This window comes from Schistosoma haematobium, chromosome ZW (genome assembly GCF_000699445.3).
Source record: "Schistosoma haematobium chromosome ZW, whole genome shotgun sequence".
In the NCBI taxonomy this organism is placed as follows: domain Eukaryota; kingdom Metazoa; phylum Platyhelminthes; class Trematoda; order Strigeidida; family Schistosomatidae; genus Schistosoma; species Schistosoma haematobium.
In genome coordinates, this window is record NC_067195.1 from 26,625,269 (window position 1) to 26,638,530 (window position 13,262).

A 13,262-nucleotide genomic window follows, 5' to 3' on the forward strand; every position below is an offset into this window, starting at 1 on the left:
ACCAGTTCAAAGGTGCGCAGCTTAATACTTTTACTGAATAAATCCCTTATTTTTTTCGAAAAATCCAGGTCCTCCATGATTCGTCCTGTTAACCTCAGTTATAAATGACACTAAAACCATCCTTATCCTGTTCAGAGATCATTTTGTGACTATTTATAAATTTCTAGATAATTTTGGTTTACAACCCCTACATAATACTGATTTATTTTCCTTAGGACCTGATAGTAAAGATTTACCACTTATTTTCTTTAAGCGTATGTGTTTACAGTTACGCTATGCAGTATACCTCATTTTGTATGCATTTCAGTATCTGAAAAATCATTTTTGCCAGTTTTCTTTAGTACATGTGAACCCTTTTTAGAAATATCGACATTGTCTCTAGTTGCACGTTTAAGAAAATAACACGATGACAACTATAAAGGTAAATACTGCATACCAGTCTCAACATGCATAACAAAACTGTGACATATATAAATCCAAATGACGAATCCTATATCGTACGCAACTTGCGTACTGATTATCATTGCTAACCATCATCTAAAAAACTATTTTCTTAGACCTATTTAGCTTTTCACTTACATTTTTAGGTTTCATGCAGTTCCGAATTCCGTACAATAACGTCATATGATTAGTTTTGAAATCTTAAGAAGGTTTTTCATCATCATAACACTTTCCATACGTTTGGATTATTATGAACACGTAGTGTAATAATTGATTTACATTCAAGTGATGTAAGAAACAATATATATATATATATATATATATATATATATATATATATATATATATATATAAATTCTTTGCATTTTCTTTGTGTTTATGATTCAGGAGAATAAGTTCGTGATTAAACAAATCAATCATAGTGAATGTAACCAATTTGAATTTAAATTGTTGTGTAAAAATGATGAAATTTACTAGTTCGAATGAGTGAGATAAATTCCTAATAATAAAAGCATACATTTGACGACTTCGCAAAATCTAAGTGAGTGGATATATGAATGTCTGTCAAAATCATTTGATTCATAATTTATAATATTTTATCGTGTTCAAGTCAAACATCTTTGAAAATACGTTTGGTATTCATAGTTTACTGAAATTAAAACCAGTTGAAATATTCAAGATCAGCTGATTAGGTTTGTCTGTTTTTATTTATGTTAAAATGATATGAAGTTCATTTCAGTCTTATTAATCACCACATTTTTAGCCAATTATTACTCTGGTTCACTAATTCAGCTTTTACGTTATAAAAACTTGGCTTAAGCTTAGATTTAACGAAAGAAATATTAAAATGAATTAGGTTTCTGCATATATCTCAGCACTGGAAGGAAATGAATATTTCTATAAGCATAGAAGTTTGTGATTTAGAATAACCACTTTTTCACAGTTTAACTACCAAACTGATTTTAGCTAGACCACGATTAAAAACTTGGAAGTACCGGGTGGCTGTTACATCCTAATATGGTACTGTTCAGCAGTAAGCATCCATGACAATGAATCCGGAAATCAAACCCAGCATCTCCATTTGAGTGCATACTGTGAAAATCCTTTACGTTTCGTAAATCCCCTATACTAAAATAATCACTGTTCAAAGTCTTAGGTAAATGAGGATTGTGGTAAGTCATGCGACACCAAATGGCTCTATCTAAACAGTTTAGTTAAATAAACCTTGTTTAGTGTTCTAATATATTCATATATATGTACTATCACTGAGACTGATTTCGTACATGATCGTTAGTTTCAAGATGTGATGCGTAATGATATGAATATAAATACCTATTTTGAAGTTGATTTACGTATACAGTTTTCTCGTGTTAAATAATAGAAAGAACCCGAAGTATTTTATAAGTCCGTGTGTGTCATCATATCACAGGGGCAGTTCAAAGTAAATCAACTGATCGGAATATTCAAAACTGTAACCCTCAAGGTTAACTGATATATGAATTACTGCTCTTGATTATTGATAAAGTAATAGTCCCTAAATTTTCTAAGTAACCCACTCACCTATTTTCGATTTTCGTATACATTTTGTGAGATTACAAATGAACTTTGAAATCAATCATTTTTATGATGTTGTGATCTTAGAGGGTGGGTTTCGATATTTTATCAGAGAAATAAACATTCAGAAACTTATTTTTGTACCGGTTGTTGCAATCTTCTCATCGATACTTGGGACTAAAATGGATCAATCTCTTATTGGTATATGTACAACCTATGCGCATTACCTCGATGTTGCCTCAAGTCACAGCTGACGAGTCCAAGACGGGACGAAATGCACGTCTTGGATTCCACTGATAGCCACCATCCCTCTCTGCTTATTCAGAAACTTAGTATCATATCTTTTCAAAACGAGACCCAACATCTAACTCCTATTATATTCATTTTCACTATGCATTTTAATAATTTATACAGCCTATTGCAAAATAGCAAGTTTGCTTTAGGTTGCCATAAACCCTATGTAAAAGGCAATACCAGATGTGGTAGCTTTCGTTTCTTATCTTGCTGTGGTAGTCATATCGCTTTTCATGCTTACACTTATTATCACAATATCCGAACTCATGAATAATTATGAGGCCCCATTACATCCTTTATCCTTATAAAACTAAGGAAACTTTCCATTTTGTCAAACTCTGGTCATTTATTCTATTTTTTAGTCTTCTCAGTTACTAAGAAATATCTACTTACTTAAAAGGTAATTTACTCTATCTTTTTTGCATGGTGTGTAAATTCTCAAGTTGAATTAACTGATAAGTATTTTAACTGATCTCATTGTTCAATCTTGACATAAATTTAAAATATCTGTAGAGAGGATTTCTTTCTACTGTGAACCAATAAAATATCCAAGAAAACGAAACTATCATAACTCTTTTCAAATGCTTCAGTGTTGACACTTGTTTTGTTCTCTTTGTTGCCTTTTTTCAGAAGTTTTCATTAATTAACCCATTCGATGCTACTTCCATACCTTTTTTCTACGTAGGGGACTATTCAGTGCTCCTAAAAATTAAAAATAAAATTCAGGTTTCACAGTTGTGACTTATCAGCATTTGACAAAATATCGATATTTTCAAAACCATTATCATAACTTATACATGTTTTTGTTTTTGATGGAGTTTTGTTCTCTGAGCTGGATGATTTGGTTGTGGAGCTTTCATCGTTCTTCCTAACGATATCATCAGCATAAACTTAAGGTAGAAGTGGTGTTCTAATTTCTCCGCATATGGTTCACAGCTTGTCCTGTACACATCGATGTCGATTGGCTGATCTTGACCTTAAACCTGGAATTGTTTACTTCTTTGTTTTGGTTGTATCTCCCATGTTTTTGTCCACAGATTAAACCTCTGTAAATTTCTAACAATTATGTAAAGGTTGGAATTTTTTAGTTATACCAGATAGCTAGTTTCCCAGAATCCATTTGCACTTCCAAGAAATGAAAAAAAATATTTTGTGCAGCTGTTTCATTTACAAATGAATCAATGGGTCTATGTAAAAATGGTTTCATAAATACCCGATTAGTTTTTCACAATTTCCTTGTTCGATAAGTGCAGAATAATTTGTCCAGATTAATTAACTTCAATACAAATAACAGTAAACTTTATATTCTATTGATTATTTAGGTAGTCTTCAATAGAGGTTAAGGCAATTGTTTGAGGTTAAACAAAATGATTTTAAATAAAACAGACAACACATATCTGTCATGTCATATCTAACAGTATAAACTCAAATTAACTTGAAAAGTACGGTCCTGAAATGTCATAACTTTAAATGCAAATATTTATCTTAGTAGACCCAACCGATTTCCAAAATACAGATAGAACTATAAAGTAAGGCCGTTCCATCTGGAATAAGATATTGATGACTTAGTTTGAGTGTTTTTGGTCCAAAATTTAAAAAGAAAATTGTCCTTTTCTAGTTTGTAGAGCAAATTTTCGTGTCAGAATCATGCATGAAAATTTTTTCAAGTATATGTTCACCATCACAATTGTAACGGTTAGCTCGAAACAAAAGAAATATCTGAAAATCTGTTTACGCATTATATATATATATATATATATATATATATATATATATGCATACGGCATATATATGCAGCTTACATTTACATATACGTAAACTGAATATTTTTAGGTGCCGCTTTCCTAGATCATGGTTTCAAGCAATCATTGAACAGAATGAACTCTTGAAAAAAGGGTAACAAGTCTTAATTTTCAGATTTAGATGGTGGTTGGAGGTAGTCAACAGGAAACCCTGGACCCGAGTTTCGTGCTACTTGGCACTCGTCAGCAAGATGTGCCTGTAATCTTGAGGGAACTGATGCTCCCTGGCGGATTCGATCTCGTGTCACCCAGCTTCACAGTCAGAGACGTTACCACTGAGCTATCCGAGCCGTGACTAACCTCCTGTAGGACTGAGATGTAATCACAATTGATTGATCACTGGGTGGTGATCAATGTCATGCTTGTCTAGTCCTTATTAGTGCAGATCGAATGCTATCGATCATGTTGCAATGTGGCCACCAGTCTAGGTGACTCGACACTGCGGGCACTATGTATTGAGATTTAGATGGTGCTTACATGTGTGCTTACATGTGTATTAAGTTCTTGATTCACAATATCACAAAATAATTCCATTGCATTTACTTTTGTAAAACTAACCTTCATTTGATATATCAATTAAATATACGCATTGAGAACTAGTTAATTTTGAAGTGAGTTTTAAATTTTCGCTGATTTTGATGAAAACGTACAACGGTGAACACTTATGTTTACAATTAGATGTACTTTCAAATATATTTTGGTTCAATTCAAGTAACTTCGAAGTTGTCCTTTGACAAACATTATGACTTGGAATTGTCTGCGTCAGAAAACATTCAAATTTTAAAATAATGGAACATACAAGCTACTTTATACATATTCAGAAACGAATACGTCCAGCAACAAAATATGGCTTTCCTTCAGTAAATCTTTGCATAATGGATCAATGGGTTGATCATTTTAAAATCATACATTCACAATGTTATTAGGAATACGTTTTTATTGACATGTTATCTAATTAATTCGCCCCAACTTTTTATCTTAGAATCCATTTCATAAGGGTTTAAACACTTATGAAAAATGGAACCCTATTACTGTAACTTGTAATTATTATATATTGGTTTTTGCTAATTAGATTTATGGCTAATTAATATTATACTCGTAGAGTTATTTATCGTCTAACTGAAGTACTTACATTTGAAAGTATTTTAAGTTGATGATATCGTATTCAAATTGACGTTCATTCTTGTAATTTTTTTAGTGAAGACATTTTAGTGCGATTGTAGGTATAAATAAATGAGGAACCTCAAATAAAAATAAAATAATAATTGAGTTTTCTTTGTTATGAAGGTTATCAAATTGACTTGAACTAATTGAATAAAACAAATAGTGCAAGTTAATAAATGATAACACAGTCTACATTTTGAAACTAATCTGGTATCTAATAATCAACCTATTATTCGAATAACATTTAGATTAGATGAACTTTTAGAATTTAATTATCTATTCAGACAAGAGATCTACTAAAAACTGGTGTCTATTCACAAACAGTACAAATTAATGAAGTCACATCGGCAATACAAAAGGATGGACAAGAAAGCTTTGCAGTATAACTGTTTTGCTTTAAGAATAGTTCGCTAAATAAAACAGTTAAGAATTGCAACATTATATTAATAGATGTTTGTTAGTTCAACTAACTGAAGAATAATCATGGCAGAATAGTTTGCATTCAAACTATAAATTAAGAATATATATTTTCCTCAAGCTATTGTCTTTTTGTTTATTTATCAAGTTCATATAGATAAGCTGAAAACTCTTCAACAATCACTGAATTTACAAATTTCAAATATTATAACTTCTTTTATTATCACAATTGAGGGACTCAGTGCAAGATGACAAAAGAGCATAAGTTTAACATTTGAAGTAGTACACAGAATAGTCTATATCCACAGAACGGTCTGGAAATTGTTATATTAATTTCACTATCAATAGTTAGACATATAACTGACACAAAGTAGGAGTATCCAATTTAACATATTGTAGATGATATGTAGATAACAATTTTCATTAATGATTATTTGTTCTGCTAAGTGATATATATTCCCAACCAACTTTGTTTATTTATGCATTTGAAACTAAATAGAGATAAATTATTTATTCATTGGAAAGAACGGACTCCAACTGAAGTAGCGAATTGTCATATAATGAGAACTTTCAACAACGTACAGTGTTTGAGATTAAAAACAATGCATATTAGTCGTCTGTTGATATTAACATTGGAGATGAAAATGATAAACCAGTTCCCATAGTGATTCTTTATTGTCATTTTTAGTTGGCAATAGAATCCATTTATCTCAATTATAACACTTTTCCATTATCATTCATTAACAAATTCAGATGGTGTTTTATAATTGAATCTGTAAAATTAATAGTGTATAAGTTCCTTTTGTTTTATTGATATATTTACCAAATTAATGGGTAAAGTAAAACAGATTCAAATAGTTAAAAAGGTTGATATATTCAAATGCATTTTTCTGTTTTACAAGTTATAAAATAATAAACATATATTACATGTTACTTCTCATAATTCGCGAAAAATTACTTTTAAAAGTCAATTAAACTACCATTTAATGTAATATTGAAAGTCGCCTCAACTTTTATCTCAAGCTAGTGCTTGATTCGAAAGTATAGATACTGCTTTTATTGATTGATCTGGTAGGTTATTCGAAAAATCTTTATTTTTATCCTCCAGAAACTTTCCATGGAATTTAAGTTTTTGCAAGCTTACAATTTCAGGGTATACAATTCAACATCAAAAAGCTTTAAACATGAAATATGATCAACTTTATTTTGATTTATAATTTGAGAAATATAACAATTCATACTACATTGTTCATAGACAGTTATAAAAATACAGCTCATTTCATGACGACTCTATATTTGTCACCAAGATGATCATGAGACGAATTTCAATAACTGATTTCATACATTGTTTCCAGGGTGAATTATTATGCGCAAAATAAATGGTTATAAGATACCATCTGGTTGGGTATTTGACTTTCATCGGTTTATGGTTTGTGCGCTTTCCTGTTGGACTATGGGGATTTTGATTATGGATTAGCATATGAAAATAACAAAAACTTAAAGGCAATAAGTAAATATTCACTTGTTATACACATAGAAAACAATTAAGAATTAAAATAACGATCTCTTACCAAAGGTAGTAAGGGTTTGAGATCTAAGTCATTCTGTTAAGATATGCAATACCTTTTTTATGCACAACAAAATAAGTATTTACCTTGAAATATGTTCTGTAAATGAACTGCAAACGAATGTTGTATTATATACCATAGTAGCCAGTAAATTAGTAGCTACAAATAATGGTTAACGGACTTGGCGTCTTTAGTTGTGAATAGAGTGGAATTTCTTTTTGTGTTCATGAAGCGTGAATTTCAGATTTATTCGTCTAAAAATATCCTTTGAAGTTTATTAATATTACCTTTCAATGTGTCTCACTAGGTTTCATCCTCTGATTAAATGATGGGGTATTCAGAATACTAGTTTCCAACAAATGTTTATTCAAGACCTTTTGTTCCAACCTCTCTATTGTAAATGATAACATTATAAATTAAAGTAAATAATAATTCTGAGCTCTATAAGCGACTGTTTATTCCTAACTATTGAAGCATATGAATATCGATGTCGATTTCTCCCAGACTTAAATGTATACTAATTTGTCATCACATCTTTTTTAACTCGTCTAGACAGAGTATCCTAGACTCAAATTCATTTTCTAGGGTTAATGTAATAATGGAATGATAAATCATATAACCAAATTATCTCTCGTGCTCAGATGCCAAAGATATAATGGTTGATAAACAACTATTGGTCGCTGTGAAAAAGCCGTACCTTTAAAATACATCGCCAGAAAGCTAGCTTATCTATTAAAATTTCGTGCTAATAGAAGAAAACTAAAAAAGCTTAAAAGGTGGTATATATACGATACGGCCTGTGTTATATGAAAACTTGTAGAATAAATGAATGCAAATGAGCAGAAGATCAGTTAACAGATTAGTTGTATGATTACAATCATCGAATTCACGAAACAGCAAAATAAGTAACCCTATTCTATTAGTTTCAAATTAAGGAACTGTCAGAAATTTTCCATATTTTGAATTTGTTTTTCTTTGGGCCATCAAATCTTTGCTCATTAGAAATCAGTTTGTAAATGACACGTTAATTCCAGTAAGGAGTGATGTAAATCAATCTGTGGACGCTTTATAAAGAAATTACGAGAACAATTCTTCACGAGATTATTTACATAAATTTATGATAAGGTGAATAACTAAATATAGTCTATAGATCTGTCCAATCCATTATTGCGTTTCAACGTAGAAATTCTTATTTTTACCCTTCTTGTATTCGTCACAGTATGACACTATCCTATTGAATTGAGGGTAACTAACATCATTTACCAATGATTTAATTTTAATGACAATTTTTTTCGACTAAAACGTTTTTGAAAACGAATTCAACTTTATTTTGTCATTTGCCTACCAATAAGATAGATTTTAGTGAACAATCGTTCATTTTTCTAGATATAAACATTTTCAAGTCAGTGACGTAATCTATGAGAAAATGACTTATTGATTGACTCTTATGGTGAAAAATAAAATTTCAAGGTTTACAAATACTTTGATGATACACTGAACGAATTTGTTCTCACTGGATTATTAACAGCGACTGAAAAGCAATAGACCGTGAATTATAAAATGTTAACTTGTTTTGTATGTATCCCATAAGGAAATAATAACTCATATAGATAACGATCTAAAATTCTTTAATTAATTACAATAATCCTAACGAATTTACCAATAGATAATCTAAGTATTGAAGACATAGAACTGAATCTGTTTCAATAAAGCAGTAAATTTCAGCCTGGTGATTTAAATGAGATCACGAACAAATCTAAGTTAGACATCCATAGGAAACCTAGAAGCACTGGATAGCCGTTTCGGTCCACTATGGGACTCCTTGGCAATGTGTATCTTCGATAACATCAACGACAGAACCCAGGATCATCAGTTTAAGACACTAACGCTTAACCTCTAGACCACTGAACCGAGACCTAATGATTTGTTAGTTTAAGTTCAATTTATCAGTGGTATAATATATATGCATCATATTTAGTACACTTCTTTCTAATATCCCCATATCATTAATTATAAAGAAAGGTGTGAAAATATATTTAATTATGACTTTATTTAACAGTCGTAGTAATATTTGGATATCAGACAGACAGAAAAATTGTATACCAGGTTGGGTTAAAGTAGTACATTTCAACGCCTAAAGATTATTTTTATTATTGTTCACCAGTTTTGATCTAACACTGGTAAAAAACATATTTGAAAATTCGTTAATCTTCATATTAAAATGAATAATATTAAACAGTTTCAAATTGTGATGCTTACTGAGGTAATAAAAGATGGATAATAAAAATGATTAGTTAACACTAATAAAAACAAATGTACATGTTGATACACTGAGTTCTTTCAGTGAGCAATGACCTTCAAATACCATAGACCGCCTATCTGTTTTCAATCACACTTCTTTTATCGCTTATCATTATAATGAAAAACATGACCATTTAAACGTCTAATCTATTTGAAATATACAGCACATTTTGTCTGTAATCACTTGCATCAAAGCTTATTCACATATCTATTCATTTATTCACAAACAAGTTACTGACCATTAAATGTTGTGAAGAAATCGATTTCGGTTTTCGTTACATATACATAATCTAATACATGAGTATGCAAACTTTTGCGAAATATTCTTTGAATTGCTTAACATATTCAGACTAATGATAATGCACCATTACTTGACTGTATTTCAGCTTCATATAGATTCTTAGTAAATGTAAACATCTTCCTGTCACAATGTACGTAATCAGAAACGATCAGAAATGAATATGAGAAATCTCAACAACTAGAAGAACGGTATCATTAAGCACTTATGTTCCTCTATGATGCTTAAAGTGGCGATTATTTCTTCAGAACGACAATCGAAAAAGTTTTCATCCTGGATTTTCTTCGCGAATATAGACAATATTTAAGGAATCATGTTATATACCTAAGACGATCAGTGTCAGTTTAGCTTGTTTTAGTTTCTTGGGTGAAATTTAAAATGTGTAAAATATTATTCACTTTACGAAAAGCTTTGGAGTGAATACTTTAATATAATGTTCTAAATACTAAAGACGGTTTAGGAAATTGTGCTATGTCATCTTGGAGCACACATGATCTTTTGAAATTGAAGCACGTGAGATCCCAGTTCCTTGTAATATATAAGTATAAATTCATTCCCTATCAATTTGTCCGCCTTAACCCTTAACCAAACCACGTTACCAGCGATTTACTGAACAGTTGGTACTCATGTGGAATGCTTAATCATTAACACGTCAGGATTTCTACACAAATGGTACCCCAAGTCTTCATCGCTGTTTCTTCTATTATATTGATAATGTTAAATTTGCGAATTAAATATATGTTTTTAGACTGCCTGGTACAGGTCATATATGGGATAACAGATTACTCAAAATTTCTTAACTCAATGCTAACGGTCAGATGCTGTGTACAACAAGGAATAAATGAAAACATAAATTCATTTACAATCGTTCAAATGATGAAATGAACAAAGTCAGTGCAACTCTTGAGTCCCTTTTCTAGGATGCAACATCATAAATCTCAAATAGAAATACTACTTTTCTATGCGTCAATCCATGTATTTCTCGTACAGGAATTTCCATAAACTATTTAACCAAAATTTTTAATTCACAAAATTTAATCACACTGTCAAGTTACTAATTACTTGAGACCAGTCTAGGTACTCCTATATCCCTATGGATTTAATAGCGCTAGTTTTCTTATTTAAAATCTAGTTTGTTCAATTATATAATACAATTCAAGGTAGCTACTCATCGATTTGCTATGTAATTTCCCAACTAGAAGTTCAGTTACAAATTATCACACTAAAACATTGTCTATATGCTTTACTATGAACCAAATTCATTACATGTATCTTATTATTATTTTTATTTATTTGAACACATAGATATTGGTACAAGGAGGCACCAAATTTTTATGCGGCACACAAATCTCATTGGATATGTGTGAGGGCTGTGATACTGCCCGGGTGCCTAAACCGAAGCAGGTGGTTTTCTTAGGGGACCACACCCGGAGCCTTCGACCTAAAGGTCTGATCCACAAGGCAGTGGAGCATCATAAGGAGATACAGTCCCATGGTAACCGGTGACCAATAATTGGTTCATACGCCATTTGTTCGCTCAAGGTACTGGAGCCCATGTGCACCATTGTTTTGGAATCAGGGTCTTCCAACTCCCCTAGATAGGCTCTCCGTGTCCACCAACCCGGTTAAAGCGCCGGACATTCGCTTATGCAATTTTATTGTATAAGCTGTGACGAGCACATTCATTTTGTATTCTTAACACTTAAATATTAAATGCATATTAAGGACACTTTTCTTCCATACGTGTCAAAATTAGTGCATAGCCTTACACACATTGTTCAATTCTGTACTTTTCTTTAAAAAATTAAACAACTAACTTTTTTAAATTTAACTGTAAACCAGTACTAATCCGATGTTAATTCCTTGTTCAATGTATCCATAAACTTATATGCTTTTCAAGTGCTTTACTTGGAATCACTCACTTTTTTAGCACATCTATATTGGAATTTAAAGATTTGTTTATTTTGTAGTACTGAAAATATTTTTACTTAGATCACTTTCTCTCATTAAACAATCATATTTCTCTTATTCATAACCGCAAAACACTTATACAAAATTACTCTTCAGTTATGCAAGAAAGCAATACTTTTTCATTATGCATTCAGCTACATACATTTTAAAATCAATAAAACAAACTCTAACGATAAATAAAAAGAAAGCATTTCATTGGCAAGAACAAAGACAAAAATTCAAATTGGATTCAAAATAAACTGGTCTGATCTAAGATCAGTTATAAATTCCCAAAGAATTGTTTTGGTTCTAGATAATCAACAGCTAGTAAAGTATAATCAAGCGTACAAATTGGTATGTAAACAAGTTAGACGATTATGTCAATTAACGTTAAAATAAATGACGTAAATATACTACAAAGAACTAGAGCTAATAGAAATAATGTACAAATAAAGATAACAATTATAAAAAAAAATGAATATCCCATTGTAAGCTAATCATTATTATTTGTTTAAGGCATAAATTCAATCACATATTTCTGATAAGAGTAGCAAACACAAATAATGATAAAACAGAAACATTTTCATAAAAGTTTTGAAATAGTCAACTATTCAACACTGAAATGTTTTTATTATTTAGTGAAAATTAAAAACTTGAACGTGTTTTGTTTTTATCGTGAGACATGTAGCTTATTGAGATCAACTCAAAAATAAAAAAACCATCTTCTTGTTTTTTTTGTACATCACGTTTACGTAAAAAAGAAAATTAATGATAATAAGTATAAGCCAGTTATTGCAAATTTTCAGTAGACTGTTTGAGATCATATAAAAAGGAATTAGTTCAGCTGCTTGAAAGTTGAGACTGAATGTAAATAGTTAAGTGATTTAACTTGATAACTGATTTAAAAATTCAATTTATAATGAGTCACTTCCAAGAATGTGAATCATGATCTCAGTACAGTATGAGAGATATTCACATTACTTATTTAAGCACAAATTTTTTAAATAAAATAATATGGCTATCATTCATCATATTAAAATGATAAACTTAATCTTAAAATATATTTATGCCCGATAAATGTTCCATTCACTTTCAAGGGGTAAGTAATTAGAACTAATGATATACCAGCAAAATTACCGAAAGCATTTCAAAAACGAATGCAGTGAGCTTATAAAAACAGTGATCAACATAAATTTGAATTATTCATGAAGTTGAAAATTATTCCGAAAAACACATATATTCTTCATGTATCATTAATTTAAGCAGGTGACACTGTATTTACCTTCTTGGGAATCCGTATTATGTTTATGTATCAAAATATGCGTTAATGTTAAGAGATTCAGAATACACAATAAAACGAACGATCTACATAATGGTCCACTTCCATATTCAGTAGCTAAACATCAGGAAATTCATCTTATTTATAAAATATTCAATTTTTAGGATTCAACTTATTTGGAAACATTATAATGA